General features: G+C 41.4%; 1 protein-coding gene across 6 annotated transcripts in view; it reads left to right on the top strand.

The window, feature by feature from the left end:
- The window catches only part of KANK1 (KN motif and ankyrin repeat domains 1), a 240,089-nt gene that overhangs the window by 35,337 nt on the left and 190,911 nt on the right, over window positions 1-13,841 (top strand). The window contains exons 1-2 of one of the 6 annotated variants that reach the window (XM_025359366.1): window positions 6,141-6,776; window positions 8,531-9,151. The exons of 3 other annotated variants lie outside the window; for them this stretch is intronic. The gene's annotated coding sequence lies outside the window, so the exon portion shown is untranslated. Of the gene's footprint in view, window positions 1-316; window positions 480-6,140; window positions 6,777-8,530; window positions 9,152-13,841 lie in introns of those variants that run through there. 2 more of the 6 variants (XM_025359365.1, XM_025359368.1) reach the window with 2 other exon arrangements.

The following is a 13,841-nucleotide window of genomic DNA, read 5'->3' as shown; positions in this document are numbered from 1 at the left end:
TATTATGTCGAGGTCCGTTCTTTATACCTAATCTGTTGAGAGTTTTTATCATGAAAGGATGCTGAATTCTTTCAAATGATTTTTATCCATCTATTGAGATGATCACATGATTTTTGTCCTTCATTTTGTTAATGTGGTGTTAATTTTAATTAATTTACATATGTTGAACCATCCTTGCATCCCAGGGATAAGTCCCACTTGTTCATGGTGTATGATCCTTTTAATGTGCTGTTGAATTTGGTTTGCTAGTATTATATTGAGATTTTTGCTTCTAAAGCCATCAAGGATATTGACCCATAATTTTATTTTCTTGTAGTTTCCTTGCTGGCCTTGTGAAATGAGTTTGGAAGGGTTGATTCCTTCCTCTTCAGTTGTGGGAAAGAGTTTGAGAAGGGTTGGTGTTAATTCTTCTCTTTAAATGTTTGGTAAAATTCACCAGTGAAGCCATGACGTTCTGGAGTAATATTCTTTGTTGAGAGGTTTTTGATTTCTGATTCAATCTCCTTACTTAACTATTGGTCTCTTCAGATTTTCTATTTCTGTATTATTCAGCCTTGGTGTAAGTTGTATGTTTCCAGGAATTTATCCATTTCTTCTAGGTTATCTAATTTGTTGGCATATATTTGTCTATAGTAGTCTCTTATAATCATTTGTATTTCTGTGGTATCAATTGTAATGTCTCATCTTTCATTTATAATTTTGTCTTTTTCTTTAGTTCAGCTAAAATTGATAAAATTTGTCAATTTTATCTTTTCAGAAAACTCTTGGTTTTATTAATCTTTTCTATTGTTTTTCTAGTCTCCATTTATTTTTGCTGTGATGTTCATTTTTTTCCTTCTGCTGACTTTGGGCTGTTCTTTTTCTAATTCCTTGAGGTGTAAAGGTAAGTTTATTTGAGATCTTTCTTCCTTAATGTAGGAGTTTATTGCTGTAAACCTCCTTGTAGTACTGCTTTTGCTGCATCTCTTAAGTTTTGGTTTGTTGAAAACCCCCCCCAAAAAAACTGGAGGCATCATACTATTGACTTCAAAATATACTAAAAAGCTGTCATCGAAACAGCATAGTAATGGCGTAAAAACAGACATATAGACCAATGGAACAGAATAGATACCCCAGAAATAATTCATATTTACAGTCGGTGGCTCTTTGACAAAGTTGCCAAGAACACACAATGGAGGAAAGAGTCTCTTCAATAAATGGTGTTGGAAAAACTGGACATCCATATACAGAAAAATTAAACCCCTTTCTCACACCGTATACAAAAATCAACTCAAAATGGACTAAAGATTGGGGGGCATGGCTCGGGTAGAGGATTTGACTGCAGAATGGACTAAAGACTTAGTAAGATCCAAAAGTATAAAACTACTTGAAGAACACACAGAGAAAAAGCTTCTTGACATTAGTCTGGGCAATGATGTTTTGGATATGACCTCAAAAGTACAACAGAAGCAAACATAGACAAATGGGATTGTGTTAAACTAAAAAAAAAATGCTGCATAGAAAAGGAAACACACAATAGAATGAAGAGACAGCCTACAGAATGGGATAAAGTGTTTGCAGACCATACATCTGAGGGGTTAATATCTAAAATATACAAGCAATCCATACAACTCGATAGCAAGAAAACAAATAACCTGATTAAAAAATGAACAAAGGACCTTAATAGACATTTCTCAATAGAAGACATACGAATGACCAACAGATATATGAAAAGGTGCTCAATATTACTAGTCAGGGAAATGCATATCAAAGCCACAGTGAGCGGCCGGGTGCAGTAGCTCATGCCTGTAATCCCAGCACTTTGGGAGGCCGAGGCAGGCAAATCACTTGAGGTCAGGAGTTCAAGACTGGCCTAGCCACATGGCAAAACCTCATCTCTACTAAAAAATACAAAACCACAGTGAGATATCACCTCACATCTACTAGAATGGGTATTATCAAAGGCAAAAGGTAACAAGTGTGCTGCGAAAATGTGAGATAAAGGGACCTTCTTAGACTGTTGATGAGAATGTTAGTACAACCAGTATGGAAAATAGTGTGAGTATGGAAGTTCCGCAGAAAATAAAAACTGAAGTTCCATATGATCCACCAATCCTACTTCTGGGTATATATCCAAAGGAACTGAAATCGAAGAGATACCTGTACGCCTGTGTCCCTCGCAGCATGATTCACAATAGTCAAGATATGGAGACAATGGAAGTGTTCATCAGTAGATGAATGGGTAAAGAAAATATGATATACGTGTCCAATGGAATACTCTTCAGCCTTAAAAAAGAAGAAATCCTGTCATTTGCAACAATATAGATGAACCTATTCATAAATGAAATAGCCTGACACAGAAAGACAAATACTGCGTTTTCTCACTTATATGTGGCATCCAAGAAAATCAAACTCTCACAGAAGCAGAGAGTGGAATGGTGGTTGTCAGGGTCTGGGAGATTAGGAGTACTTGGGAAGATGTTGGTTAAAGGTAAAAAGTTTCAGTAAGGATAAATATGTTCTGGAGATCTATTGTACAGTGTGGTGACTGTAGTTAATGTATACTTGGAAATTAAGAAATTAGCTCTTAAATGTTCTCAGCACAAATAAGTGTGAGGTAGATATGTTAATTAGCTAGATTTAATTTCACAAAGTCTATGTACGTCAAACCATGTACATTGTAAATATATACAGTTTTTATTTTTTAATTATAACCTTAATAAAAGTGGGAGGAAAAGTGATAAACCGTTAAAGGTAACAAGTTAACTTGTCACCCAACCTGTTTATTAATTTTTCTATACAATATAATGTATTTTGAGAACACTGAGACCGGGCGCAGTGGCTCACGCTTGTAATCTCAGCACTTTGGGAGGCCGAGGTGGGCATATAACTTGAGGACAGGAGTTCGAGACCAGCCTGGCCTACATGGTGAAACCCTGTCTCTACTAAAACTACAAAAAAAAAAATTAGCTGGGCATGGTAGCGGGCGCCTGTAATCCCAGCTACTCGGAAGGCTGAGGTGGGAGAATCGCTCGAACCCAGGAGTTGGAGGTTGCAGTGAGTCAAGATCACACCATTGCAATCCAGCCCGGGCAACAAGAGTGAAACTCCATCTCAAAAAACAAAACAAAACAAAAAACATTGATGTTTGAAAATCCCCAGGCTTCAGAAGACACACTACTGTGTGTTTGTCCTTCTATGGAAGTCGGCACAGATCTCAGTGACTTGTTCTCATTTCACCAAAAAATGACCATTCTGCGTCATGCCATCAGTGCAGATGGAAAACTAGCAGCAGTTTACAAAGTTTCCACTTAAAAAAATGTAACTCTAATTGATTTTTAAAAGTAGTTGATTGTTGCAAGACTTGACATTTCTCTAGTTAATTTCTATGCCTGATGTTTTGCCCCTTACCATCTTCAAAATCTGAATCCACATCCAGGGCTTCTCTGTTAGGAGACTCCATATCATATCTATTTAATCCTGATAATTTCTCAATTTTTTGTTTCTTACCTACCTACCTATTTTCTTAGGCTACCTTTATTTGCTTAGTAAATATAACATTTCATATTCTGTTACTTTTGTTTTATTTTTATTTTATTTTATTTTATTTTTATTTTTGAGGTAAGCTTCTGTTGCCCAGGCTGGAGTGCAATGGCATGATCATGGCTCACTGCAACCTCCGTTTCCTAGGCTCAAGTGATCTTCCCACCTCAGCCTCCTGAGTAGCTGGGACCACAAGTGTACACCACCACGCCCGGCCAATTTTTTTTATTTTTTGTAAAGTCAGGGTTTCACCATGTTGCCCAGACTGGTCTCGAACCCCTGGACTCAAACAAGCCACCCCCGCTCAGCCTCCCAAAGTGCTAGGAGTACAGGCATGAGCCACTGCACCGGGCCCTGTTAACTTCTTATGTCATTTCCCCACTTTAATATATTTGAGGACTAGTTCTGTGTTGTCTATGTATTTTAACATCACTACAGCATCTGGTGCAGAGAGGGGCATTCTGTAGTCATGGTACTTATTATTTTCACTATTGCTGATGAGCCATAACAAATTTGAGATTAACAATTAATAGATGGACCAGCCAACAAACACTATGTGGAGGAATAAGTGAGGCCGAAGCTGATGGATGATGTAAAGCGGAGATGTAACATATTTCATCAGGAAACCAGACAAATAAGCAGAGTAAACCCTCTGATAGGGGAAGTACGGGCTGTTATGGGCACGTAATACTGGGAACATCAGTGGGAGGTGGAGGTCAGAGAGTTGAAGCTGAAACCTGTTGGGTGAGGTGGAGTTAGCCAAGTGAAGTGGTAGATTTGGGGAAGAGGAGAGGAGGGGGAGCATCCTGTGTTTAGAACCAAAGAGAGTTTAGTGTGTGATTGTTGGGTGGGGGGGTGGGAGGGTAGGTCATAAAGGGCCTGGTAAACTGTTAAGAAATTTTAAACTTTATCTCAAGGGTGGTGGGAAATCACTGACAAGTTTTAAGTTGGTAGGTGAAGTGCCGGCTGGAAGAACCCCTCCAGCTTGGGTATGTGAGGGTGGCCTGAGAATGGAGGCACCTGTAGTAATCCCCCAGTGAGAGAAATTGTAGCGTGAGCTGGCCTTGGGACTAGAAAAAGTGGACAAATGGCAGTTTAGGAGTAGAATCTCTGTAAGTTGATTGAATGGCAAGAGGGAAACATCACGCCCAGTGCCCAGACTTCTGGGAGGACCTGGCTGCTACTCAGTGAAAGGAAGCCTGGGTGGTTTGTGAGGGTGGATGATGAGCCCATTTATGGACATACTGAGTTCAAGGATCTACAGGTCATTGAAGGGGAAATGTGAGCTTGGACCCTGCATTTAAGTTCAGAAAACAGAGCACAATGAATTGAGTTCTGGGAGTCTTTTCCATGTGGATGGTAACTGCAGCGGATGAGATGATAACATCACCTAGTTAGAGGTGGGGGAGCAGAAGAGGGCTTAGGGCAGAACTCTGAAGAGCAACCTGCAAAGGAGACTGAGGAAGAATGGACAGAAAGCATGGAGGAAACCTTCAAGGGTGCATTTCCAAGTGGCAGTGGTTACCAGCATTAGCTCCTGCAGAGCCATGAGAATTGAGTCATTTCTGCTGGGCTCAGCAACAAGAACTTTCAGGGGCTTCATGGCAGAGTGACCGCATATGGAGATGCAGTACTTCTCTTGGCCTGTACAGAGCCTCTCCCCCCCACCCCCCGCCCCATGAGACGGGGTCTCGTTGCTCTGTCACCCAAGCTGGAGTGCAGTGACGTGATCTTGGCTCACTGCAACCTCTGCCTCATGGGTTCAGGGGATTCTCCTGCCTCAGCCTCCCAAGTAGCTGGGATTACAGGCATGCACCACCATGCCAGGTAATTTTTTTGTATTTTTAGTAGAGACAGGTTTTTGCTATGTTGGCCAGGCTGGTCTCAAACTCCTGACCTCAAATGATCCGCCCACCTCTGCCTCCCAAAGTGCTGGGATTACAGGCATGAGCCACCGCGCCCTGCTAGTACAGAGCCTTTGAGGACATTAGAAAATGTGTGCCTTTCTGGATGGACATAGTCCCTGGTTTGGTGAGTGGACCGTGCGTGGGACTTCAGCTCTTAGGTACCACCTTAGCTGGGTGCACTTGTTTAGTATGCGGAATACACCTTCCATGCATGGTGGCCTAGGATATATCTGCACTGCTCAATCTAGGGCAGTGTTGCCTCCCAGGGGACATTTGGTAATATCTGAAGAAATTTATGATGGTTAAAACTGAACCAGAGAGGGTAGGTGCTACTGTCATCTAGTGGGTAAAGGCCAGAGATGCTGCTAAACACTCTGCAGTGCCCAGGACAACCCCCAACAACAAAGAATTATCCAGCCCCAAATACCAATTGTGCTGAGAAACCCTGGTGTCTGCGGACCTTTCAGGCTTAAGGGGAAAGGCGGTGAGAGAGGGTGATAGCTGGAGGTGGGTGGACCCAAGAACAGTCTCCTTACATACTTTGCTGCAGTCTCATTTGCTTGTGGCAGTTTTCACCTTGCCTCTCCCACCTGTCTACCATAGAACTCTTATTCATCATGTTGTAGGTTTCATCTGTTTATTCTTATGTAGCCATTTTCACTATTCCCTCTCCCACCCCCACTCTCCCTGAGCAGTAAATTCTGTGCAATCTTGTGTCCTTAATTTCTGTTTCTGGGCACACTGTAAAACATCTGTATTTTAATAGTATCTGTCAGGAAATTCTATTTTGGCAACCAAGTACGGGCTAATCTAAAGTAGCCCATACTTCAGTGCTGTGTTGATAAGGCTTTAATGCACAGTTAGCCCGTTGACTGTCAGGCTTGGAAAAAAGACAGGGAGTATTCCTTGTCTTTGGAAAGGAGCCTACTCTGGCTTTGGGAAGGAAAGAGTACAAATGGTTCTCACCAGATAGGGTTGCAGCAGCTCTCCCAGCATTTTGGGAACAAATCAGGTCATTATCTCAACAATGTCAAAACTGTGTTCCCAGATCAGTTGTTGTTTGAAACATTTGGGGCTGATACTGAGGAGAAGAATTAATTAGCAGCTCCCTCTCTTGGTGTTCTTTTTCAGCCTTCTCAAATTGCAGCACGAGAGTCCCTTAGACATGCTGGCTGCTCATTTGGTAATCTGTATTTTGCTCAGTACAAAAGGTTGCTGGCTAAGTTTTGTGAGCCCCTCTAATGTCAGGCTGACAGTGTCTTGGGTTCAATTAACAAGAATGTTTACAGTAACATTTTGTCAATGGGGAAGGACTTGAATTCACAGAACTGTCTTGGAAAGCCCTGGGTAAGTCTGAAGAGCAAAGTTGCCTTTTCTGTTTTCAGAAATATTTTACCCTGAAACAATGTATAAATCTAAAGTCTATGCAAGAATGAAAACAAGCTTGAATGTTAAGATTTGGCACAGAGTGTGTGCAAGCAATGAGAGAGACTGGGTTAAAAACAGGAAGTGTCTAGATGGTGATGGGGAGACAGATTAAGATAAACTGCTGGCCATGTTGAATCTGAAATAGGCAGGCCTTGGTTGTGGGCACATTCCCTTCTGAATTGCTCTTTATGCAGATATATTTTAGACCTCTTTCTATTAAATTGTCTTTCACATTTAAGAGAGTGTTTCAAAGATAGGGCTAGTGATAAGAATTCTCTTCCTGCATGGTGGGTACCGTTATATAAATGATATAAGCATGCTTTTCTTGTGTCTGTGTATAACTGCTTGGTCTGCCACTCTACAAAATAGTAAACCACATTGGAGCTTTTACATTTCTGTAGTGGACTAACCCATGCTATGAAAGAGGAAGGTGGTGGTGGACAAAAAGTAGTAAGTTTTAGGCTGAAGGATGTTGATGTTAAAAAAAGCCTGAGATCATCTAACTTTTTTTTTTTTTTCCTTAGGACTGCAGGAAGTGTTGTTAAACATCTGTTTAAGTTGCCTATACCATGAAATCCATAATCTTCGTTCATAACTATGATAGCATATGGTTTTCTGTAGTTAAGAAAACTATTTCTCATGTATTTCATGGTTTGGCCAAATCCTTTTATTACATTAGTACTAAACAATTCCTTATGATTTCTTGAGAAAAGAATATTTGTTGTGGATAAATAAGGGAAAGTAAGATAATTATGAAACCTTAGTATCAGCAGTCATTCTAAACCACATTGCACACCTTCAGTAAAAGTGGTTACAAAAGGTTTTTCTCACTTCAGGCAGCTAGCAAAAGATCCTCCAGGAAAGAGTCCTAGCTTTTTCTTGGTGTTATTTTAGGTATTAACTCAGAAGGCCTTTCTGAAGGTTTGTCAGTGAGATAGTTGGGGGGTTCCTGAGCTTTTTATTGCTGTAGGTGAACTTGGTACTTACTTCTTTGGCTTTTAAACCCTCAGCAGCATGTACAGATGCCCTCACATGCTTTCCAGGTTGACGTTAACACTAAATAGCAGGGGTATTTCTCAAGAATGTTTAAGAAAAGAATGCAAACAGATTTATTTGCACAAACAGATATTTGTGACTTCTGTGAAAAAATTCCAATAGTTGTAATAGAGGAAATTTTTATAAACGCACCCCTACCAACTAGCCCATCGTGTATTTTTATGTGTGTATAGAAAAAATATGAAAGGATATACTAAAATGTTAATTGCAAAGTTTCTCTGGGAATTGAGAGAATTTAATTAAAATTTTTTATCAAGATTTTTAAAGTTTTATAATGACCATGTTATGTTTGTGTAATAAAAATAAAATAGAGGCTAGGCACAGTGGCTCACACCTGTAATCCCAGCACTTTGTGAGGCTGAGATGGGAGGATTGCTTGAGCCCAGGAGTTCAAGACCAGCCTGGGCAACATAGTAAAACTCTATTTTTAAAAAATAAAATCAGAGAGAGGTACAGTAAATGCAAATATATAAATGACAGAAATTTTATGGTCTGGTCAAAGAACTGTCATTGCATGAAATTACAGATATGGTCACATAGAGTTACCTTTTTTCGTTATAATCCCACCAATAATTGTAAAGTTTCTTTTCTCTTTTTTTTTCCTACTTCTTCCACAGAAAAACAGGACAAGGAAACCTGTGTGAATTTTCAGCTTTTCACCTTTTCTTCTCTGATTTTATTTTGTCCTCACTCTTACTCTGACAGTCCTCCCAGGCCTCTTGAGAGAATAGAGAAGAGCCCCTCCCAGAACCTTCCTGTAAGGTCTCCCCGCTGACTTCCTGTAGTGGATGTGACTGTGTGCCAGGTGCCTGCCGAAGACTCCTGTCACTGACTGTGCCCTTTGGGAAAAGAGTAAACAATGGCCTCCTCCTATGGCTGACTTCGTTCATGTTCAGGCTCTCCAACTTGCTGGTGAGAATTGCCAAGGAGTGGTTCATGGCAGGATAGAACTAAACTGATAGATGAAAGCTCCACAGTGCTTCAAGACAGGCTCCCGTTTGTGTTCAGCATTTTCCTTCCTTCAAAATAAAAAAACTAGCAGTCCTTAGGGAGGACAGTTTTTTCCTTCCTTTTCCTATTCTGGCTCCAACAGCTGTCTCAACACAGCCTGAGATGGGGATCAACCTGGCTTCCACTGGCAAAAGCTGTGTTGTGGGAGTGTGAGAGAGAAGCCACCTTTTCCTCCCTCTGCCCGAGCCACCTGGCCCCTTTGTTCTTTCTCCTCATCGTTCTCTGGGGTACGAGTGGCTGTGACTCTATGACATAGGAACTAGGAAGCTGGTGGGGGGAGGCGTGTAAATCCTCATGCAGGTGGCGGTTATTGTCTGCGTGGAGGAAATAAGCCCAATTCTTCCTGGAGATGTGCTTTCATCTCCTTCTAGCTTCCACAGGGTGAAACGAACCTTAATGGAGGTTGGGGGATTGTGCACACACAGTCCTGGGTTGAGGGGGCAGTGGTCAGAAAGTTCCCTAGGGAAATATACAAAGGAGAATTAACACTGGGGACACTGAGGTGGGTTTTGGTCCTTTCCACATAACTGACACCTTTCACGAGAAAAGACTTGCTTTCTTGTGTGGAATGTCAGCAGTCGCAACACCACTGGGTTGGATGCAGGATAATTATTCAGAATCACGAGTTACCTGTTTGCAAGCAATCACATTGCAGGTGGGATAAATAAGCAGTCTGTGGTAGGTTCCCCCCCTCAACCGCCCCCCCACCGGAGGAGATTGTAATTTTAAGTATTGTTTTGGATATTGGTAATTCTAAAGCTCCAATCTTAACTGGGTTTTATGAAAGCTGTTATAGGGTGTTTATTACTAAAAAAAAAAAACCCCACTTATTATTTAATAACACGGTGCCTAGCCACTCCTTTCTCTCCACATCCGTACATGAAGCCTGATTGCAGATCTTGAACAGTATATTTTTTTGGGCTAAGCAGCAAGAACAGATAAGATATCTTACCAAAACACCACTATCAAGGCCAGGTGGCGTGGCTCACACCTACAATCCCAGCAATTTGGGAAACTGAGGTGGGAGGATTGCTTGAGGTCAGGAGTTTGAGGCTGCAATGAGTTATCGCACCACTGCACTCCAGCCTCAGCAACAGAGGGAGACCCTGTCTCTAATAAAACAAAAACATTACACCATTGTCAGAAAATGACTTGGTCTCCTTTGTTGGATTAAATTCTCTCACGTGCAAGGTGGTGGCCAGCAGCCTAAGATACACAAGCTCTTCACTGTAGATGTTTGGCGGTGTGGGAGTTACAAGGTTAATTATGAGTGTAAGGGCCAGGAGTCTTTTCTTCCTAACAATTTCATGTTATCCTACTTCTTTTTCCATTCTTTCTCTGAACTGTCTTTGTACTTTATTAAACTCTTCTTTTTCCCAGACTCCAGGATAATTTCCTGTGATAATGTTTTAGCAGTTTCTCCAAGAAAAGGCTCCAGGAGTCTTTAAATCCAGCCCTCTTTCTGCTGTATCTTTGTGCCTCACGTCTTGAGAGAAGTTGAGTGGTAGAAAGTAAAGCTGAAAAAGAGATGGGTGAGGGAGGAAAGCCAAGATGGAAAATGGATGGGAATGAATGAGGAACGTGATGTGGGTTGGGGTGGCAATTCATGGTTAATACAGCATGTATGTCTCAGTATAACCAGATTGTCATAAGCAGCTCAGGCAGCTCTCCCCCTCTGTTGCCTGGGGCTTTTTGCAGTTACAATAAAGGTGGAAAGATGAAGAATGAGAGCAAGCAGAAAACACACATTTGCGTGTTTTCCCTCTTTTTACCCAGATTGAGTAGATGGGAGGCACAGCTTTTACCCATGATGGTATTTCATACCAGATTCAATCTACTAGTTTGTTTGGTTTTATAGGCATGATTCCCAAATTTTGAATCTGAAGTTAGCTGTCAGTTTAAATTCAGAGGGTCCACAGTTTTTCAGATTTTTCTTGATTCTGCTTTTGGAAACCAGAAAGATGTTGAATTTACTTTTCATCTGACAATATTGCACATCTGTGAACCCAACTGATCTGAAAGTGTTTACCTCTTAACTCTGTGAAGTCAACAGGTGATCCTGGATGGCTGAGACAATGGCGAGGACCGGGTGTAATGGTTACTGTCACCTGTGCTCCAGACTCTCCACTTGGTGCTAGAAATACAGCAGTGAATAGACATGTTCTTGCCTCCACACAGCTTGCAGTTTAGCAGGGCAAACTGACAACTTTAAAAGACACGATCAATGTTGTTATAATGGTGATAAGAGTTTCAAAATAAGGAGCCAGGTGCAGTGTCTCACGCCTGTAATCCCAGCACTTTGAGAGGCCAAGGCAGGAGGATTGCATGAGCCCAAGAGTTGGAGACCACCCTGGGCAACATAGCAAGACCTTGTTTCTTCAAAAAAATATCAAAAATTAGCTGGATGTGTTGGCGTGCACCTGTGGTCCCAGCTACTCAGAACGCTGAGGTGGGAGGATCACTTGAGCTCAGGTGGTCAAGGCTGCAACAAGCTGTGATTCCAGCCTGGGTGAGTGAGACCCTGTCTCAAAAAAACAAAAATAAAGGGAGCATGTAACAGGAGGATCTAATCTAGCCTAGGCAAGAACGGCATTCTTAAGAAGTGCCTTAAGACCTGAAGGACTGATCGAATTGTCCATGTGAAGACTGGCAGTGGGTGCTCTGAGAGGGAAAAGCGGAAACGGCGTATGCAAAGATACTGAGGTAGAAAGGGAGCTCTGGCCTGCTTATGTGATTACTGTGGGAGAATGAACAGTAAGAAGACAAAAGTAGAAGCAAGAAGACCAATCAGGAGGTTGCCTAACTAAGGTTCAGTTAGCTGGTGATTGCCCAAGCCAAGACTCAAACTTATATTTATGAAGACCCCACACCCTCATCTCCTCAGCAGTTGTTCAACAATATTTGATGATGGTGTTCATGTCATCCTGGCCCATATCTAAAAGATTCTTAAGTGACTTTTTCTTTTCACATGGCTTTTTGACCTTTTAAATATAATATGTTTTAATATTATGTTAGCTGCACAAAGGAAGGGTACTGCTCATTTGAATTAACCAGAAGAAACTTGGAATTTTGCCTGCCTTCTGCTTTAGCCCTGCCAAAATGTAATTTCTTTAATTCATCAAATCACATTCTTGACTAATCTGCTCAAGTCTGTACTATTCCTTGGCCTTTTTCCCTATGACAGTTTAGGGATCTTTAAAGAATACATTTTGAAATGTTTTCTCTTGATGAGGGTGTTTGTGGTTACATATATTGCATACACTGCTTTTATTTGCAGAATGAGCTATTTTTCTACCATGGAATCCTTTGTTAGAAATCAAGGTGATTGTGGCTGGGCTCAGTGGCTCACGCTTATAGTCCTGGCACTTTGGGAAGCTGAGGCAAGAGGATAGCTTGAGCCCAGGAGTTTGAGACCAGCCTGGGCAACATAGTGAGACCCCTTCTCTACAAAAAAAATCAGAAAATTATCCAGGTCTGGTGGCACACGTCTGTAATCCCAGCTACTTGGGAGGCTGAGATGGCAGGATCGCTTGAGCCTAGGAGGTTGAGGCTGCAGTGAGCCATGATTGTGTCACTGCATTCCAGCCTGGGTGACAGAGTATTTGTAAAAGAATGCAATTGTAATTTCATCACCTTTATTTTTAGAAATCGTTTTTCAGGTGCTTGCTGTGAAAATCAGTTTAGATGTTGACAGTCTCTACCTTCTAGGGACTTAAGTGTGTTCAGAAGTATTTAAAATGAAATAATTCTCTTAGCTAAAAATGACTAAATTACTGTGGAGCATTGAGGGCTACTTTGTGCCAGGCAGTCAGCTTTAAACACCTTTGATTTTCTCCCTGTGATGAGGGGTATACTGTAATTTTTATTGTACATTTGGGGAAACTGAGGCTTAAAGTGGCGGAGTTTTCTTAGAACACACAGGTGGAAAGCAATGAAGCTTAATCCTCAGCTTCATGTCTTCTCAGGGTCCTTGATCTTCAGCACCCTGTAATTCTGGTTCATTTTAGGCAATTATCAGAAGTCACCTCAAATGCCGAGAACCTGTGTAACACAGGGGATGAAGTAAATGTGAGAAATGTAATGAAGCATTTCCTTATAAACTGTTGTAAAGATTTTGTTCCAGAGACCAAGTATGAGAAAAACAGAAGCCAATTGTTCAGTTTCATATTAGTCACCCTCTTCTACTGAACTGTTGGTAAATTCAAAGCTTCCCTCTATACGAATTTACTTTTATAGGAATATTATAAAATCTATACTTAGCAATATTAGAAAATAAACTGTACTTAATAGGTTTAATGGAAATTAAACCCAAATGTAATGGAAATCTGAATGAATGCTCAATTAAAAAATGTAATTTATAGCAGTGGTTCTCAGACTTTAGCGTGCATTTGGGTCCTCTGGAGGATTATGTTAAAACACAGATAGCTGGGCCCCAATCTCAGACCTTCTGATTCAGGAGGTCTGGGACTGGCCTACAGATTTACATTTTTGACAAGTTGCCAGCTGTATTAGATATTAGAGTTCTCCAAAGAGAATTAGGGTTCTCCAAAGAGACAGCATAGGTATATTAGGAAGGAGATTCGTTGTAGGAATTGGCTCATGTGATTATGAAGGCCAGGAAGTCCCAGGATGTTCCCCAAGAAGTCTCAAGATCTGCCATTTGCAAACTAAAGAACCAAGAAGGCCGTTGGTCTAATTCAGTCTGAGTCTGAGGGCTGAGAACCCGGGAGCACCTGGCATAAGTTTCCGTCTCCGTCTGAGTCTGAAGATCCAAGAACCAGGTGTGCTGATGTCTGAGGGCAGGAAAAGATGGAAGTTCCAGCTCAAGCAGAGAGCACGTATTTGCCTTTCCTCTCCCTTTTTGTTCTATTCTGGTCCTCAGTGATTGGATCCACACTGATGGGCATCCACAATGGC

The sequence above is a fragment of the Theropithecus gelada genome, chromosome 15 (genome assembly GCF_003255815.1).
Source record: "Theropithecus gelada isolate Dixy chromosome 15, Tgel_1.0, whole genome shotgun sequence".
In the NCBI taxonomy this organism is placed as follows: Eukaryota; Metazoa; Chordata; class Mammalia; order Primates; family Cercopithecidae; genus Theropithecus; species Theropithecus gelada.
The sequence above is the reverse complement of the archived record's forward strand: the minus strand, read 5'-3'. Positions and strand labels throughout refer to the sequence as shown.